This window comes from Marmota flaviventris, chromosome 15, assembly GCF_047511675.1.
Source record: "Marmota flaviventris isolate mMarFla1 chromosome 15, mMarFla1.hap1, whole genome shotgun sequence".
Taxonomy (NCBI): domain Eukaryota; kingdom Metazoa; phylum Chordata; class Mammalia; order Rodentia; family Sciuridae; genus Marmota; species Marmota flaviventris.
Window position 1 is genome coordinate 27,507,766 of NC_092512.1, and position 18,643 is coordinate 27,526,408.

Genomic DNA, 18,643 nt, shown 5'->3' on the forward strand with positions numbered 1-18,643 from the left:
CCCTTTATACAGAAACTATTTCATTAGTAACTACTGACAAACAAAGCTTCCAAAAAAGAACTTTTCCTCCAAAAAAATAAATAAAATAGAATGTATAATAGACTATAGTGAATTAATTGATTAAATAAGTTTAAACCTGGTGTCTGAAGAGCTTATTATTATTAACATAATTATTTTATGATGGTCAAAAATGAAATATCAAATTAATCATTTATGGTTCAAAATTATGAGATAATTATATTTTGTCATATTATTCACATTATGTTTAAAACATGAAAATAACTTGAAATTTCTCATTATTATATGCATTATTATGGATCTGGATTGAAATTGAAAATTTCCAAGATAGTTCATGGACCACTCCAGAGTAATGTAGGGTTAAAAAAAAAGTGAATCATGTGAATGAAATCGCAGATTGTAGGGAGGTGGAGAGTATATAAGTAATTCATCAGAGTGTCACTATGGGGTGACTATTTCAAACAAAGTGATAACAATACTGGTAGTACAAATGAAGAAGAAAAAATCACTAAAAAGTGGAATACACAGAGTATAAAGGAAGTCCAAATCACAAAGTTAAAATTTACACAATTATTTATTGAAATGCAGAAAATGGGAGGAGGAATCAATGTGGTTTTAGAGAAAATTTTTGATATATTTTATTTATTACTTACATTAACATGTATATCTTCCAGGAAAGACAGCTACTTGAAGCTTAGATTATTTATTGAATTACAAAAGAGAAATGTAATTGTATTAGGCAAAAAGGCATTCATTTTTAAGCATCCAATATGTGTATTACAATTCTGGTGTTCTATTTCTAGCATTTTCTACACAAGTATGTAAGATGGTGAGGCATTGTGGATAGAAGCTTTAAGTACTAAAACATTGCCGATATGTTAACAAAAATTGGGGGCGAAGAGTTTCATTAATTGAAAGGATGAATGGAATCAAATGAATAAAAAAAGTTATTTGTGAGATGTTCACTCTATACCTTCATTAAAAAAACAAAAACAAAAATCAAAACAAACCAAAAAATTTGCTGAATTTAAAGGGGATGGTAACACTTTCTTCTCCACCCTCCGTCTTTTTCTTTTGAAATAAACATCAAGTATATTCAGACCATAAAATGGAGGCAACTATCACTTTCATAAGTGAATATAGCTATTTTGCTCCCTTTCCCCATCCCAAATCCCATAGGTGCCTATTCTGACTACTTACAAGCAGGGATTGGGGAACAGTCATCCATTGAAGAGATGGATAGAAGGGTCAGGAAATATGAATGAGATTTAAAATGTATAAATTGGGTGGAATGAAAATTTATCTTTGATATAATTTTTGGTTCAGATTTACAACTTCTAAAAACAAATAGAATTATTTGATACAATTGTAATTTCATGCTCAAAATTAAAATATTATCAGGTTCATGTTATAAGCTGAGTTTCGTGAACTGAAACATGTTAATATAGAAAAATATCTTACTGTCAGTAATGCTGTTCGAGACAGACTATGTAGGTGCCTTTCAACAGATGAATGGATAAGGAAAATGTGGCATATATAAACAATGGAATGTTACTTAGCCATTAAAAGAACGACTTCCTGATTTTTCCAGTAAATAAATGGATGTGCAGACATTGTGCAAAGTGAAATAAGCCAATCCCAAACAACCAAAGGCCTAATGTTCTCTCTGATATGTGAGTGCTAATACACAACAAAGGGGGTGGAGGGGAAGAACAAAGCTCAGTAAATTAGACAAAGGGGAATGAAGGAAGGGGGGACAAGAATGAAAAATACAGCGGAATGAATCTGACATAATTTTCCTATGTGTGTGTGTGTGTGTGTGTGTGTGTGTGTGTATACATATATATATATATATACCCAATGTCAATCTTCACATCATTTACAACCACAAGCCTGGATGCTACATAGAATAAGATGTACTCCATGTTTGCATAAATGTGTTGTGTGTAACTAAAAAGAAGAAATGAAACTTTTTAAAAAGAGGCAGTTATGAAGAACTGGTTTCGTGTGCATGAAAACCAGTTCTTGCCAGAGAAAGTTATGTTAAATCTAATACTCCCATCAATCAGCATGCTTACCTATTATACCTGCCAGCTTTAAGAAATATATTTTAAAACTGGAATCACTATTAAGCATGTACTCAAGTTCAGGGTCACAAAATATATTTTTGAACAAAGGCAGTACATTTTTCTCCATCTATAACTCTGTATTGATTCAAATTTGAAGATATATGAATAAACATATCAGTTGGCTAAGAAGAGAGCCTTTATACCTAATGTGCATTCTACAGGCTCTGTTCAATTAAGTACTTTATGACTCACAGAATGTCATTCCTTAATGAGGTAGTGCAGTGCAAGTTGAATCATTGGCTAGGAAATGTCAAGAGAATTTCCGTGGTGATAAATTCCCACTTCAGGTTATTCTTAGGTCATCAGAAGTAACTTGGTATTCACTATTTATAATGTGAGAATAAATAATTGTACATTTTCATATAAATATTCTTATTTTTCTTAACCACATATAATTTGTTGCCTCAATAAAAATTAATCATTTAATATTTTAAAGATTTTATACAAAAATCTAATAGTTTAGATTATAATAAATAGACATTATTGACTAAAAACCTCAACCTAAATCAAAGAAACACTAATAATGAAACTATACTCATGTACTTTTATAGAACAAAAAACAATTTGTCAGAATTAAATGAACATTGGTACAAGATTAAGAAATTAAGGGAAATGTGCTACAGTTTTCTGGGGATAAATGTTTAAATATTTCAATTAACCAATCATTTGTGAACCAAAATTATTCTGCTAGAGGATTGTTATATTTAGTGATATCTATAGCATGAAAATATACTATAATTATTTATCATGATAAAAAAAGATTATAACAATCATTATATTCTTCCCTTACTACCCCTTATTGTGTGTTTACATCCACATATCAAAGAGAACCTTCAGCCTTTGGTTTTTGGGGGATTGGCTTATTTCACTTAGCATAATAGTATCCAGATCCATCCATTCACCAGCAACTGTCATCATAGTCTTTACCAAAGCTTGGTCAAGTATTTTCTTTAGTTGTCCTGAGTGGCCTTCAAAATCCTATTCTGTAGTTCTCTCCTTTCATTGTGATCAGTTTATTTTCCATCTCAAGGTCCAGAAATTTAACTCATACAGAATTTACGTTTATTTTGTATTCAGTAATTTATTCCAAGGACCCATCAAAATACATAGTAGAGTCTTATTAAATATTCACTGAAATAACAGATATTAAATGAAACCATTACCCAATTAAAATCATCAGAATATATGTTAGTAAAACTCAGCTGATAAAACTAAAATATAAAAACAAATCTAACCAATTGTCTTTAGTTACTGATGTTTGCATATAAATTCCACAAATCATAAATATGAGAGAAAACTTAGATTTTGTGTTAATATAAAAAAGTGAAAATCATTTATATATAATTATCACTATATGGTTTTTATCATTTATTATATATAATTATCATTTATTTAATTTATATGAAAATAATTTGTATTTAATAACAATATGTATAATTATATACATACATGTACATAATTACACCTTTCTTGAGGAGAAATTAACAATTAAGTAAGGTTGAATTAACCTACAACACAGTTGATCCCAGGATTCTCTATTGGAAAAATAAGGGTAGAAATTAATTCCTGTGTTTCCAAGATGTTTTATAGTCTCACATCTAACTAAATCTCTTGACATTAAAAAAATCAACTGCTAGTACATAAAATTAAAGAAGTTTTAGGAATTCATTGTTTTTGTTGTTGACATCATGGTTAATGCTCTGTTTCATATAAGAGAGATATTGATATAGAAATTCAAAGGAATATATTTGGAAAAAAAACAAAACTGAACTAAGATGTAATGCCTACTACTTTTCTATTTCCTACCTATATCATGATGGGCACATCCTTTGTGAGTGACAGCTCTTGGGGCTGGAACTTGTAATCAGAAGCTTGAACTACAGACTATTAATTGTATTTATGGTGGCAAACATCTTTTCTGAAAAAAAAAATAATTCTTTTCTTAAGAGCATTTTTCCTTGAAGTGTAAGTGCATTTCCATAGTATATTGCACATCAAATATGAAATAAGAGAAAGACTCAAGAATGGATAATGTGCATGGCATGCTGTTCAAATAATCACTGTCAGTACATAGAATCAATGAATATTTTAGTGTGCTATGTTAAATGATGTGCAATTCCGCTTGAAGGATTTGCAACTTTCAGACATTCTACATCCCCGCTGCCATCCTCCCAGGACACATCACACATTTCTTTACCCCCTTAGTTAATAGACATACAACATTGGTTTTTAAGTTTCATAAAGTACATTATATCACTATTGCATGGCTCTAAGTAAATACGCATCTTATGCCAAGTAATATATTGTAAACATTCTTACACTGGATTTGACAAATTAAAATGTATCTATACCATTGGTTTCTACTCAATTTCTGAGTTTGGTAAAATCATATGCTAAATTCTTATTACAATGATCTCTAATTTTTAAGAATATGCTTTAACATTTTTTCTAAGAGTATATTTTCTTTTTCAATTACAAAAATTTATAACACTAGGAAAATAACAAAAACTTACATGCAGAAAAAAACATAAGATTATAACTTACAATCCCATCTTTCTCTAAAAATTGTTTAATATGTTAGTTAATATCCTCTTTGCATGTTCATGTGCAAAAGTGTGCATGTGTCTGTATATTCATATAAATATATATCATGGTTGAGATTATGCTGCATCAAATGAATTCTTCCATGCTTCCTATGTAGCTTTCTTGAAGCACTATTTATTGACCAAAAATTCACTTAAGTTTAAATTTCAATGAGCTTTGTAAATGCATTTGTGCAATCATCTAAATTCCAACTTTAGAAGATTTTGGTCACCCAACCAGATTCTTGCTATTCATTTGGAGTCATTTTATGTCTCTATCCACACACCCAGGACATATTAAACTACCCTTTGTCTCCAAGCTTCTGTTATATTTCCTATGATTTTAGAAATATTTTAGTGTAATATTTCTTATTTCATCTATGTTGCAGTATGTACCAGTAGTTTCTCCTTTATAGTGTCATAGTGTAAGCAGATCACATGTTTAAAATGTGAGAGTTATTTGGGTTATTTTGTGCATTATGAATAATTCATATTACAGAAATTTGCATATAAGCTTTTGTGTGTACATTTTTTTCTATTGCTTAGACATCTAGGTCTAGAAGTATTAGAACTATATCAAATTAATGAATAAGATCTTAAGAAACTCTCCAAAAGTTCTTCAAAGTGGTGCAGCACTTTGCTTTTTCCTGAGCAACATATGAATATCCCAGTTTTTTCACACCCTTGCTGTCACTTGATATATTTATCAATTTGATAACAGCTATGATAATAGGTAAGATTACATTAGCGTTTAATTGGTGTTTCCCTAACAACCAATTACCTTCTACATATTTTGATGTGTTTATTGACATTTCTTGTATTTGGGGATGAAAGTCTATTCAACTATATTCTCCAATACTAAATGGAATTTTCTTAATAATGGGCTATATAAATTCTTCATAAATTCTTAAGACAAGTGTTTTGGCAGATAAATGATTTGCAATTATTTTCTTTCATTGTGTGCTTTATCATCTTTTTGATGAAGACATTTTTAATTTTGAAAAAGTTTCAATCTATCTTTATTTTTTCTTTTATGGATTTTGCTTTTGGTGTTCTTCCTAGAAATATTTCCCTTACCAAGTTCATGAAGATTTTCTATCACAGGTTCTATTAAATTTTATAGCTTTATTTCTTACATTTATGTGTGATCCATTTACCAATAATTGCTTCGTGTCATCTGAAGTAAATGTCTTAATGTATTTGTGTGTGTGTGTGTGGAATCCAATTTTCCAACCACTATTTATTGCAAAGATTATCTTTTCCTCATTGAATTTTTATGTGATCCTTGTCAAAAATCAATTGTCTGTAAATATAAAAGTCTATTTTTAAATTCTAAACACAGTTCCATTGATTTACATGTATCCGTGTGCTTCTACCATACAATCACTATAGAACTGTAGTAAGTTTTAAAATCAATGAAGTATCAATCAGGTTGTTCTTTTCTTTTTCAAGATTGTTTTGGCTATCTTGTTCCTTTGCATGTGCACATAAGTTGTATGAAAAATTTGTCAGTCCATCTAAAAACTTCTGCTGGTATTTTCAGAGTTTATCTTGACTCTAGCCTACCATCTGTGGAGAATTGCCACTTTTAAAGTCATTGAGTCTTCAAATGAAGAGGGAATGTCATTACCTTTATTTAGACCTTCAGTTTTTTAGCAGTGGTGTGTAATTTTCATGTATTAAGGCTTGTACATCTTTTGTTAAATTTATCTCAAAGGTGACAACCTTTGTGATGCTATTGTAATAGGATTGTCTTATGAATATTAATTTCGTTATCATTCTTATTAATATGTAGAAATATGATTTTCATAGCTTTGATATGTTTAACTTTAAATAGTCATATAATATTTGCGAGACTGCAGACAACACCTTTATGCTCTCATCTTGCTCAGTCACAGAGCTGGGCTTTCCAGGGAGGGGTATGATTTTGTGCTTCAGAGTTGTCCAGTTATTCTTTGAAAAGGGCTATGAAAAGCAAATCTTCAAATCCACATAATTTATATAATTATTTTCTGAATGTCTGGCAAATGATGGAGCCATTTTCCACATAGAATTTGGAGCTATACTTGTGATACCATCCTTGAGTTACATATTTTTACCATAGACCATGAAATGAAATATTGTTTCCTCAGAGTCACAGCTGGTAACCTTGTGATTTAAGGGGGGTGATCCAGCACAAAGTGTGTCCTGTCTTTGGAGTCTTTTCAGAAAGTCTTTGGTGTAGATCTAGCATCCATCTGTAAGCCAAAATTTCATCTATATGAGAGATGATGCAATTAATTTATTTTTTGTATTTATTTTATTAAATTTTTTATTCATTTTAGTTCAACAAAAACTGAATTTGACTGCTTTGTTTCTTGGATGCTTTTTAACTTCACCAAGGGGAGATTATGAAATGGAGAAAGATTATTACTTATTATAGGAAATTCCCACCAGACAAACTGCTTTCTGAAAGTGAGGAAATTATTCTGGCAAATCCTTTTATATCCCCTAGTCTAACCCTACTATTTTTTCAGTACTTAGGAAATAGCTTTCTCTGGTGAATAGAATAAGTTCATACAAGTTCCAAAATAATGTTCAATAAGTCCTTGCCTATGTATTATTTATGAAGAAAATCTGGACTTCTATGTTTTATTCCTCAAGACTTTCATTCTATTTTAACCCCAGCTTGCTTAGGATATCTTTTTTATTCCCATCTTTGAAACTTGTTGTTTAAATCAAATGAAATATACGAAGAGAGCAGTTAAATTATATTTTTGTACTATCATCACTCTTTAGAACTTTCACGACAGGTAAATCTGTTACAATAGATATTAAGCCAAGCATATATGAGACATAAGGCATCCTTAAAATGATAATGGGAAAAGGGAACTCTTTTTATCTAGGTATTCATAGTATAAATTTATACCACATGATTGAAAGTCAACTTTTTTCTTTTCATACCATATCAGGAGGTGATCCAAACAAACCTCCAAGTAACAGCTCACAAATAAGATGGATGCACTTAAAAACTCCTGTGAGTACTAGCTATGGATTTAATTAATATTAAACTTCTGGATAGAGATTGCTTCTGTGTCCAGTTTAAATTTAGTCTTTAGCTCATCATTCCTTTATGAATGCATTTTAAATCAATACATTGAATCAAAGACATCTAGGAAATATTTATTTCCTTTTCTAAATTTAATATTTATTTTTTAGTTGTAGTTGGACACAATATTTTTATTTTATTTAATTTTATGTGGTGCTGAAGATCAAACTCAGGGCCTCACATGTGCTAGGCGAGTGCTCTACTGCTGAGCCACAATCCCAGCTGGGAAATACTTATTTCTTATTCAGATATTTATTATTGCTAAAACATGAACTAAAATAATGTAATAATGCATAAAGCATATTATGAAATCTAAACTCTTGAGCAAGGAAAATTTGAAGTACAGCTTTTGTTTGTGTTTAATGTGTGGGTTCTAAACATGTTTGCAATTATTTTAAGAAAATTAATCTGCAAATTCTGTTTAAACAGTTTACAGTTGCTTAAAATTAAATTTAAGAATTATATCTCACCTTATCATTTAATTTCATTAGTTAATCATCAAAAGATAGAAAGATATTTTCAGTACTAAGTTTGAAATTCTAAAAAAAAAGGTGGAAAGAGAATTTACTGAAGAGAATTTCGATACCTTCTTTGTTTAACCAAGACTCTAAAATTTTAAAATAAAGTAGTTAAAATTTTTCTGCAAACAGTATTTAAGATTAGAAAGAAGAGTTTTATTTGGTCTGTTGTACACGTGTGTTTCTCATGATTTTTTTTATAATTAGGGAAATTAATGGAAATAGGTATTAGCAGTGTTTCTAGGCAGCTTCTTTATGAAAGGAAGATGTTAAATGGATAATTTATTGTTAGATTAGTATTTAATTTGTGTGTGCGTGTATTTCAGAACAAATTACATTTCCAATTGGGAAATCATAGAACCATACTTGAACAGAATGAATCCAAGAATCTCACCAAAGTCCAGGATAAGCAAGGGCCAGATTCTCAGATTAAGACCTAGATCAGGGTCTAGAAGTAGTTTCATAATCCAGGGAATAGCTCAGAGAACAAGATATTTTATTTTCATCAATAGGTTTTGGCTATGGGTCACTATGACAAAGCAAAATTCTCTGAATATGCCTGTCTCAGCTCCTTTTGTCACAAAAGTTAGTTGATTTTTCCCCCATACTTGCAAATGCATAGTACACAGTCTATTGAAATGCACATATATGGAAAATTTCACATTTTACAAGCACATCACTCTATAAAATTTCACAAAATCAGCAAAGCATCAAATCAACACCCAAAGAAATATATGCATTTCTCTGCACATATTTTGGAATTATGCTTATTCCAACTCTCTTTCTCTATTCTTTAACACTTTCAATATTTAATGCTTTATGAGCTCTGCCTGTTTCTGAATTTAATTTTTCTTTACCCAACTGTAAGTACCTGTCCATGTTCTTATAAGATCGTTATTTTTATGGAAAAAAGCTTTTGGGGCCTGGCAATTATCAGCATCCCTTTTTAGGCAAAATTATTATTATTATTATTATTATTATTATTATTATTATCATCTAATTCACTGAATGTGCTATGCATAAGCTTGGGACCATTCTGGTAAATACCAGAATCATTTAATTACAAAGGATACAGTGTAGTCTCAAATATTTTCTTTAAAATATAATTATATAAATGTTCAAATACTATACCAGTACATTGATTGAAACCTACTGTGAAAGCAATGACCCTACCAAATAGAGGTTAGGGAAATGTGAGCTCATGATTAATTATTCACAACCTTGTCTATGCCTTTTGCAAATGGGTTTAAAATGAAGTATTTAACCTACTCTGAGGAGCCAAACAGAGATTACTAGGGGAAAGTAACAGTCAACGAAGACTTAGAAGATCAATATGCTTTAGTTACAAAAAAAAAAAAAAATCTTTATGTGTTCAAATTTATGTGTCTACGTATCTTTATACATATGTAGGGGTGTGAGTGGTGTTTCTGATTTCTAATTTTCCTTTTTTGTTGTTATTGTTCTTTCACCCATTCTAATATTTGTTGTTGTTTTCATTGAATTTTAATGTCTGATTAAGGCATAGCATGCCTCTTTCAATTTATAAGAAGAGTGTCTGATTCCTATTGTCTTCTGTCTGGAGTATTTACACATAAGTGTACTACCTAGCACCAAGATACATTTAAGTAAAGACCTACTGTATAATCTAGGCCCTGTCTACAAACTTCCAATTCATTTAAAAACATTCTTCCTCTCCCTTTGATTCTCTTTCAGATACTATTGATTTATTTCTCTTCTTTGACATTTTCAATCTATTCTCCACCTGTCTATGAAAATAATTTACCCTAGATATTTACATACATGACTCAGTTTCATTAAACCAAGTAGATATTTAAGACTATAAATTATAGGAGGGGTATTATAAATATTAGTGCAAAATGAAATTGAATTCAAAATAGAAGTTAAATATTCAAATCTGGTGAGACCCAATAAGAGGCTGTGAATTTTTCCTTATATTTTGAGCTATTTTAGGATAATATCCTTAGTATTTTGTTAGGATAATAGCTTTTCTTGTTTATGTAATTTATCCACAGTACCACTGCTGTAACACAAATTAACATTGAAATGTGCTTGAGTATTAAGTCTAACTTCAACCAAACTGAATTATTGGATTGACAATCTTTAAGTAAAATATCACCAAAACACAGAATGAACAAAGTGATGAAAATATGTTGCATTAAATATGCATTATACTATATATATGTACATATACACCTTTGTATACACATAGGTATATATGTGTTTATTATATTTATGTGTCTTATTACTGTGTTATTCATAAAAACACCAACAAAAACAGTTGTGCCAATGCATGAATAATAAGTTCAGATTGGAGACCAACTACTATATCAGCAGCTCAGTAAAAAGATAGCATTATGTATAAAATCCTATAATGTGCCAAGAGCCAGGAAATAGGCCATTCTCTTCATTCAACCAAGGGCTGCACTGAAAGGAAGTGTATGGGCAGGAGGTGAGGCTTAGGGTTTTCATGGAGTATCAGATGTAAGCAAAATATACTTACAGTAAGTTTACAGGTTCTGGGCAGAAATATAAATAAGTTTCTAGGAAAATAGTTGAAATGTTTTTCAAATCTAATGCTAAAAATATCAATTCTTCATGAGCTAATTTCAAAACGAAGTAATAATTGTTCTGCATTACATAAATGAAGATTATAATTAACAAGGTTTTCACTGATTTTTGGCCTTCACTTCATTCAACAAAGCATTTTTCAAATTTTCAAATATGGCATAAGGCTGTGCTAATGATTGAAGCTTCAAAAAGGTGAATGAAATCATCTGAAACTTTAATTTTATGCAAGGCAGGTAGAATTTATTTCTAAGTAGAGAAAACTGTGCTATTTTGCAGAGGGAAAAAAGGATATCTTCCTAAAATCCAACAAAATCCAACAAAAAGCCATTCACATTCTGAACAAGTGTACAGCCATCAGAAAAGTACATAATTTAATCAAATAATCATATTCACTATTTATATAATGCCAAACAATCTTTCTCTTGCAACACACTTTAAAAAGATTAAACTACTTTTTTCAAGGTTTTTGTAAGCACAAATTCTTATTCTTCTCTAGTCCTGCATAGGAAATTCATGAAAGACAGCAGAATGCTATTTGTGTTAAAATATATGCAGCTCTAAAATATAATGGTAAAGCAATAGAAAGTGAAAATCTATCCAAGTGGAAGAATAGACCCTACAAAATTATATCTTTAAAAAACCCTATCATTTTCTAAATGTGTTGTTATTTTTTATCAGCGAATTTTTCAAGGCCAATGGTAGCTAGCCACCTGTATAAGTAAACAAACGGAGAAGACATTATTTTGTCTAATTAACATACAGCCATATCAATGTACATAGTGAACTCACATGTCCTGCATGGTAACATTTCTTGCATAATGTCATCTACATTGCAGTACATTGAATTTTGTTTTGATGACCTAACTTTTCTTATTTTTTAAAATTTCTAATCCATTTAATCTCCTGTATATAAAAGCATTGTCCACTTTATGGAGTAGACCAATGGTCATCCTGAAAAATGAGAAAATTCACTTGGAAAACTAAAAATAATGTATTTTCTGTAAGAATAACATTTTGTATTTAACATTATAATGCCAGAAAAAAATAATGTAAATATCTTGTTCAGATAATAATCAGTTGGGTTCTTTTTTCCTGTGTTTGAGTATGAATTAAAGTAAAAATACAGATCATTTAAGTACATTGTTGTAAACAGAAAATATAATCATTTCTTTTCTACAGCACACATGGTTTTGTACAAAAAAGCTGTTGATTTCACATTGCTTACCTGTTTTTGTCTTCCACCATGACTATCTTAATCCACTTTTTTTGTTGTTGCTTTTGGCTTTGAATTATCACTTGGCACATTTTAAACTCCCTGTGAGGAAAACCTGTATCTTTCTCTTCTTCTATATTTAGCTGGAAATTTTTCCCTTTAAATCTCTTCCAATTGTGTCCTTAATGCATTCAGCAAAATATGATTGATCATCTTGACAGTCTATTTCATTGTACTTTTGAAAAAACTATATACTGAAAATCCCAACTTATAGTTGTATTTCTATTTATGATTTGATGAACAGCGTTTCTCTTTGACCCATGGCTAAAACATACTTTTCTTCTAGTTCTCAATTGAGTTTTTTTTTTTAATACTTATTTTTTAGTTGTAGACACAATACTTTTATTTTATTTATTTTTATGTGGTGCTGAGGATCGAACCCAGGGCCTCACATGTGCTAGGCAAGCGCTCTACAGTTGAGCCACAAACCCAGCCCTCAACTAAGCTTTTAATAGATCATGAATTGGACTTAAGTGTTTGTCTTACTTTATGTTTCTCCAATCACAGAATCTAAGGCAAGGAATCCATTAAATAATTTTTAATTTAAAGGAAATGAACCCAAACAAAATGATTAGAGGAATTGGGAAAGTGAAAATGAATGAAATAAAAACAAATCCTGGTTGTAGCACTGTTACTGTGGTTAACACTAAGGGAAAATTGGAACAAAACTTCCTTTGGGACTATCTGAGGAACCATTTTAAATCCCCTCAGAATTGTCTGCCTGATGCACAAAAGAAAGTGTTTATCAGGGACTTTCATCTCCTATTGATCAATGTTTGCCCCAGGGTTTTCACACCCTTGCATTTCCAGATTTGCCACAGGTTTCTGTGAAGACTAGTACAATTGATTCATTTAGTTTTCAGAGGCAAACAAATGTCAAGGCAGAAAGCTAGAGATATCTATTACATTTGAAGAAAGTTTCCACCAGTACATTGATTGAAACCTACTGCAAAAGCAATGACCCTACCAAATAGAGGTTAGGGAAATGTGAGATCATGATTAATTATTCACAATCTTGTCTATGCCTTTTGTGACTCAGACATACTCATTCACTACATGAAATTTAGTCTACCAAAAAAAACTTTAATGGGAATATTTGGTGGCAATCTCTAAAAACGTAGCTTATACTAAATAGTTCATAGTTAAAGCTACATTTTACCTTGCTATTGCTACTTATTCCTATTGGTATCCATCATTCCTTATTCTACAGTCCACTTTACATTTCCTCAAATGTTATTAGCATACATGAACACACAGGACTCTATTAATTGGGATTCCCTAAAACTTCATCCTCAAAATTTGACACCCTCAATTGTTGTATTTCTTGTCACATTCATGTCATTTTATTCACTGAACTTGTGAAAACATTATTTTTTGAGAATTTCCACTTATAGTTGTATTTCTATTTTACCATTGGATGTGCTCTTTGACCCATGGCTAAACCATACCACATTTCAAGAAATTATTCCCAGAGTGTATGTACTTCTAGGTACTTTTGTCAGTGTTTTAAACCCTGACTCACAGAAGATAACTCACATAAAAATAAATACTCCCCTGTGCCCTTCATATTGTACTGAAGGTTCTAACAAGTGCAATAAGGAGGTTAGAAAGTAAGCATTCAAATTTCTTAAAAGAAATAATTTTTTATGTCAAAATTATTGTCTGCCTGTTAAGCAGCTGGAATTTATAAAACTGTTACTAAAATTAGCATATAATTTTAGCAAACTTGTAGAATAAAAGAACAATAAAATTGATTGTTTCTTTATATTAGCAACATTTATTGTGGAATAGGTTAACAATAACACTACTTACAATAGTATCCACATATATAGTGATAAATCAAATAAGAAATCTGTGCAAACCTAAGAAGATCTAAATAAATGGAGACATATAACATTAAGGTATGTATGTATGCACATGGAATATTCTCTAGGATAAACTGTGTATTTGACCACAAAACATTTGTCAATATATTTCAAATTTTCAAATCTCAGAAAGTATCTTTATGATGGAATAAAACTAAATATTTAAAGCAGAGGAACCTAGAAAATTCACAAATATATTTAAACTACACTCCCTTAAACATTTGATAATTCAAAAAAGGTCCAAGCAACTTTCTGAAAAAGTTTTAAAAAATTCACAGAGTTGCACAATACAAAATAAACACACATAAATCGTTAAGTGTCTGTAAATTAGCATGAACTGTCCTAGAAGCAGCTGAGAAAATGTTTCCATATACAACAGAATCCAAATTAATTAAGTGGTTAGAAATGAATTGAACCAAGAAAGTGAAGAACTTGTATCCCATAAACTTGAGTAAATGGAAAGATATCTCATATTCATGAATTTGAAGATTAATATTATTCAGAAGAAAATGATAATCAGTGATCTATAGATCCAATATAATACCTACTGAAATCCCAAGGATTACTTTTTGGCATAAATACAAATCTGATCTTCAAATTCATATGGGAAGAAATTTCCAAATAGTCAAAGCAATAGTGAATCAGAACCATGTTGGAAGGCTCATCCTTTCAAATTTCTAATCTTACAATAATTCTACAGTATTCACAATGCTGGGGTATTGATATAAGAAGATACTTATGGAACGGTGAAGTAGAACTGAAATTCCAGGATTCACCCCATACCTTTATGGCCAATTGAGTTTTGACAAAAATGACAATACTATTCAAAAGAGAAAGAATAATTTCTTCAATAAATGATGTTAGAACCATTGGATATTTATTTTCAGGCAGATAAATAAGATCCCTACTTCAAGAATATATACAAATATTAACTTCAAGTAGAAAAAGATAAATTATTAAAATTATTAAATTATTAAAAGAAAACATGGGTAGATATTCTTGCCCTTTGATAACATAATACTCTCTTAAATATCATACCAAAAGCATTTTCTTAGATACCATATATATTTTCTTCCATTTTATTGTCTTTTATTTTTTATTATGTTCTTTGATGCATAGAAATTTTTATTTTTTAATTAAAAATATTTATAGGTATACTATAGTTGTACATAAGAGAGGGACTTATTATGTCATATTTGGACATGCATGTAACATAATGATAAATCTTATTCACTAGTACCTTCCCTTACCCTTGTCCTTCCTTCTGATATACTTGCTCTACTCTATTGATATACCTTGTATTATTATATTTTAATTAAAGTAATAAAAATATACATAAATAAGACTATGTATATATATGCAAGGTTCATTATTCATTATGGTATATTTGCATATGCACGTATCATAATTTGATAGATTTTTTTTCCCCAGTACTTCTCTCCTCCTTCCATCTCAATTTCCTTCTACTATGCTATTGGTCTCCCTTATATTTTCATGAGCTCTCTTTTTTGAAAAACTTCCGCCTCTATCCAGCTTCTGCATATAAGAAAAAAAAATTGACTTTCTGAATCTGGTCTATTTCACTTAGCATGATGTTCTACAAATCCATAAATTTATCAGCAAATGCCATGATTTGATTCTTCTTTATGATGGAGTGGAACTCCATTGTGTATATGTACCCCATTTATTTGATTCTGTTGTCTACTGAAGGATACCTTAAGTCCATAAATTGACTGCTGTGAATTGTACTGCTATAAACATTGGTATGCATGTGTCACTATAATATGCTCATTTTAATTCTTTCGAATAAATACCTAGTAGTAGGATAGCTGGATCATATGGTGATTCCATTCTTAATATTTTGAGGAGTCTCCATACTGCTTTCCAAAGTGGTTGTACTAATTTGAAGTTCCATGAACAACATACAAGTGTAGCTTTTCCATACATCCTCATCAACATTTATTGTTATTTTTATTCTTGAATATTGTCACTCTAACTGAAATAAGATCTCAGTGTATTTTTGACTTGTATTTTCCTGTGGGATGTTGAACATTTTTTTTTCATATATTTGTTGGCCACTTGTCTTTCTTCTTTTAAGAAATGTCTGTTTAGATATTTTGCCCATTTATAAATTGGGTTATTTTGTTGGTTGTTGGGATTTTGTGTGTCTGTTTGTGTGTGTGGGTGTTAAGTTTTTGTTTTTGTTTTTTGAGTTCTTTATATGTTCTATATATTAAATCCCTGTCAGAAGAGTAGATGCTAAAGATTTTCTCCTATTCCAAAGGCTTTCTCTTCAAGCTCCTTTTCCTTTTGTTGTGAAGAAGTTTTTTCAGTTTGATGAAAATTCTTGATTTATTTCTTCAGCTTTAAGACAGTTGGTATCTGTGTCAATATATTGTAGTGTTGAGAAATTTTAAATTTTGATGAAATCAAGCACATATTTTTTTTTGTACTTAATAAATGAGTCTTTGGTCATAGGTAGAGTTTATCTAGTAATTTTTACAGAAAATGAAAACATCTTGAGGAATGAATCTTAAATATTTCAATTTTACCCCTCTCACATTTCAGACATGTATACATTTTGAAATATGATATGAAGTGTGGTATAAAGATAAGAAAAAAGGTTCATGAATTCAAGGCTATACTCACATTTATAAAGTTGATTAGGTAATAGAAATACAGAGTTTAATTTTGTGATCAAAGCTGGAAATTTTGTGAAATTTCTCTGTTATGAAATCCATGCAAGTAAGTGAGGGTTGATTATTGTCATGAAACTATTCTTAGGTACCATAGATATCAAATAGACATGGTGGACATGGGGAGACAGAACTTCATATTCAGTGTAATGCCTGAAATATGTAACATATTAGTCACAGTTGAATGTCATAAGAATATCTATTTCTGCTGTTTTCCAAATGGGAAATGAATGAATCTCAACTTCCCTTACATTCCTGCCAAGTGGAATTATGGAACTTTTAAGAGATTTATATGAGTCTCTTCTATCAGAAACAATTATGTTGCCTATGTTTGTGAATCTAATGCATTACTTAAACTTCTGCAGAAACGTCAAGAGAAAGCATGGGAATTGGCATTATAGAACTACAGAACTATAATCTTCGTAGATCCATAAAGGGGAAAAAAAGAGGATTATTAATTAGTTACACCTTTTTTAATCTTAAGAATTTGTTTAAAGTGTCTTATTCACAAATATTTCAAATTTTTCATCTCAATCTTCCAGGAATTGAGTGAATAAAGAAGTCATTATATTTAAATTTTGATGTTAGTTGCAGTTGCCACATTAGATTTTGTACTATCTAAATATATCAACATTATTTCTATTTGTGCAGTAATATAATAGTTTTAAATAATGTTTATTATGAATAGGCAATGTTAAGTAAATTTCTGCATCACTAGACACCAAACACAGTAAAATATGAAGTCAGAATAAAATAATTTAAATACTTCTTTCTGTTAAGAAAATCCCAAATTATAAAGTCACCAGGGTAATATAGTTAAATAGTTCAAAACCAATTCTCAGTATACCTTTATCAAAGACAAATTAATTTTATCTTGTCTAAGAAAATAATTATAATTTTATCTCCTTCTAACAGAATCACTCAGTTTCTTTCTCTTATTTTATCACACCTGACACACAATATTATTTCAAATTAACAAGAACATTATTTTATTGGCCTCTACATCACAAAAACCTTTAACTTACCATCACAACTATATTCTCTTGAGAAGTTTCTAGGCTTAGCCCTTTTAATAGCCTCATCTCCTATCATCTACTACACCCAGAAGGTTCATAACTTTATGCTCATGGTCAGTGTTCCTTTAATATTGTTTTTCTTTTTTCTGCAGTACTAGGTATTAGACCCAGGGACACACTACCACTGAGTTGCATTCCCAGCCCCTTTTGAAAATTTTGTGTTGAGACAGGGTCTTGTTAAATTTCCCTGGCTGGCCTGTAACTTGCCATATTCCTACCTTGGCCTCTCAGGTGTGGAAATACATTCCTAGGAATTCCTACCCAAGTATGGGTTTCCACATCTGGCCCATTCATCTTGCTGATAAGAGAGAAAAATTCGACTTTTGCCAATTTTAGTGCTTATGATACCATTCTTCTCTTCAAATGAGAGGTTCTCAGAAATTTGATCAGTGAGGTATATTTTTAGATAATAATTATTCAAATTGGCATTCCATTTGATTTTTATATTTTGCATAATATTCAATATCTTTGCACTGTATTATCAGTGTAACATAGATATTAATATTTATGATTATGTTTCTTTAAGTAAACTGATTACATATTAAAGTTTGGAATGTTCTTTGATGTTTATTATTATTCTCTCTGTGCCATATCCAACCCATTAGAAAATCTTGTTGGTTTTTCCAAATATTTTAAAAATAATCTTAGATCTTTTCACACATCTATTGTTACATTCTGACCTAAGCCAACATCCATTCTCAGCAAAATTTCTAGAGTAGCCACATGACCAAAGAAAATAACATATTTTAGTCAGGAAAGGAGGCTAGAAAAATAACCTAAGAGTCTAAAATCAAGAAGAAAAACAAATG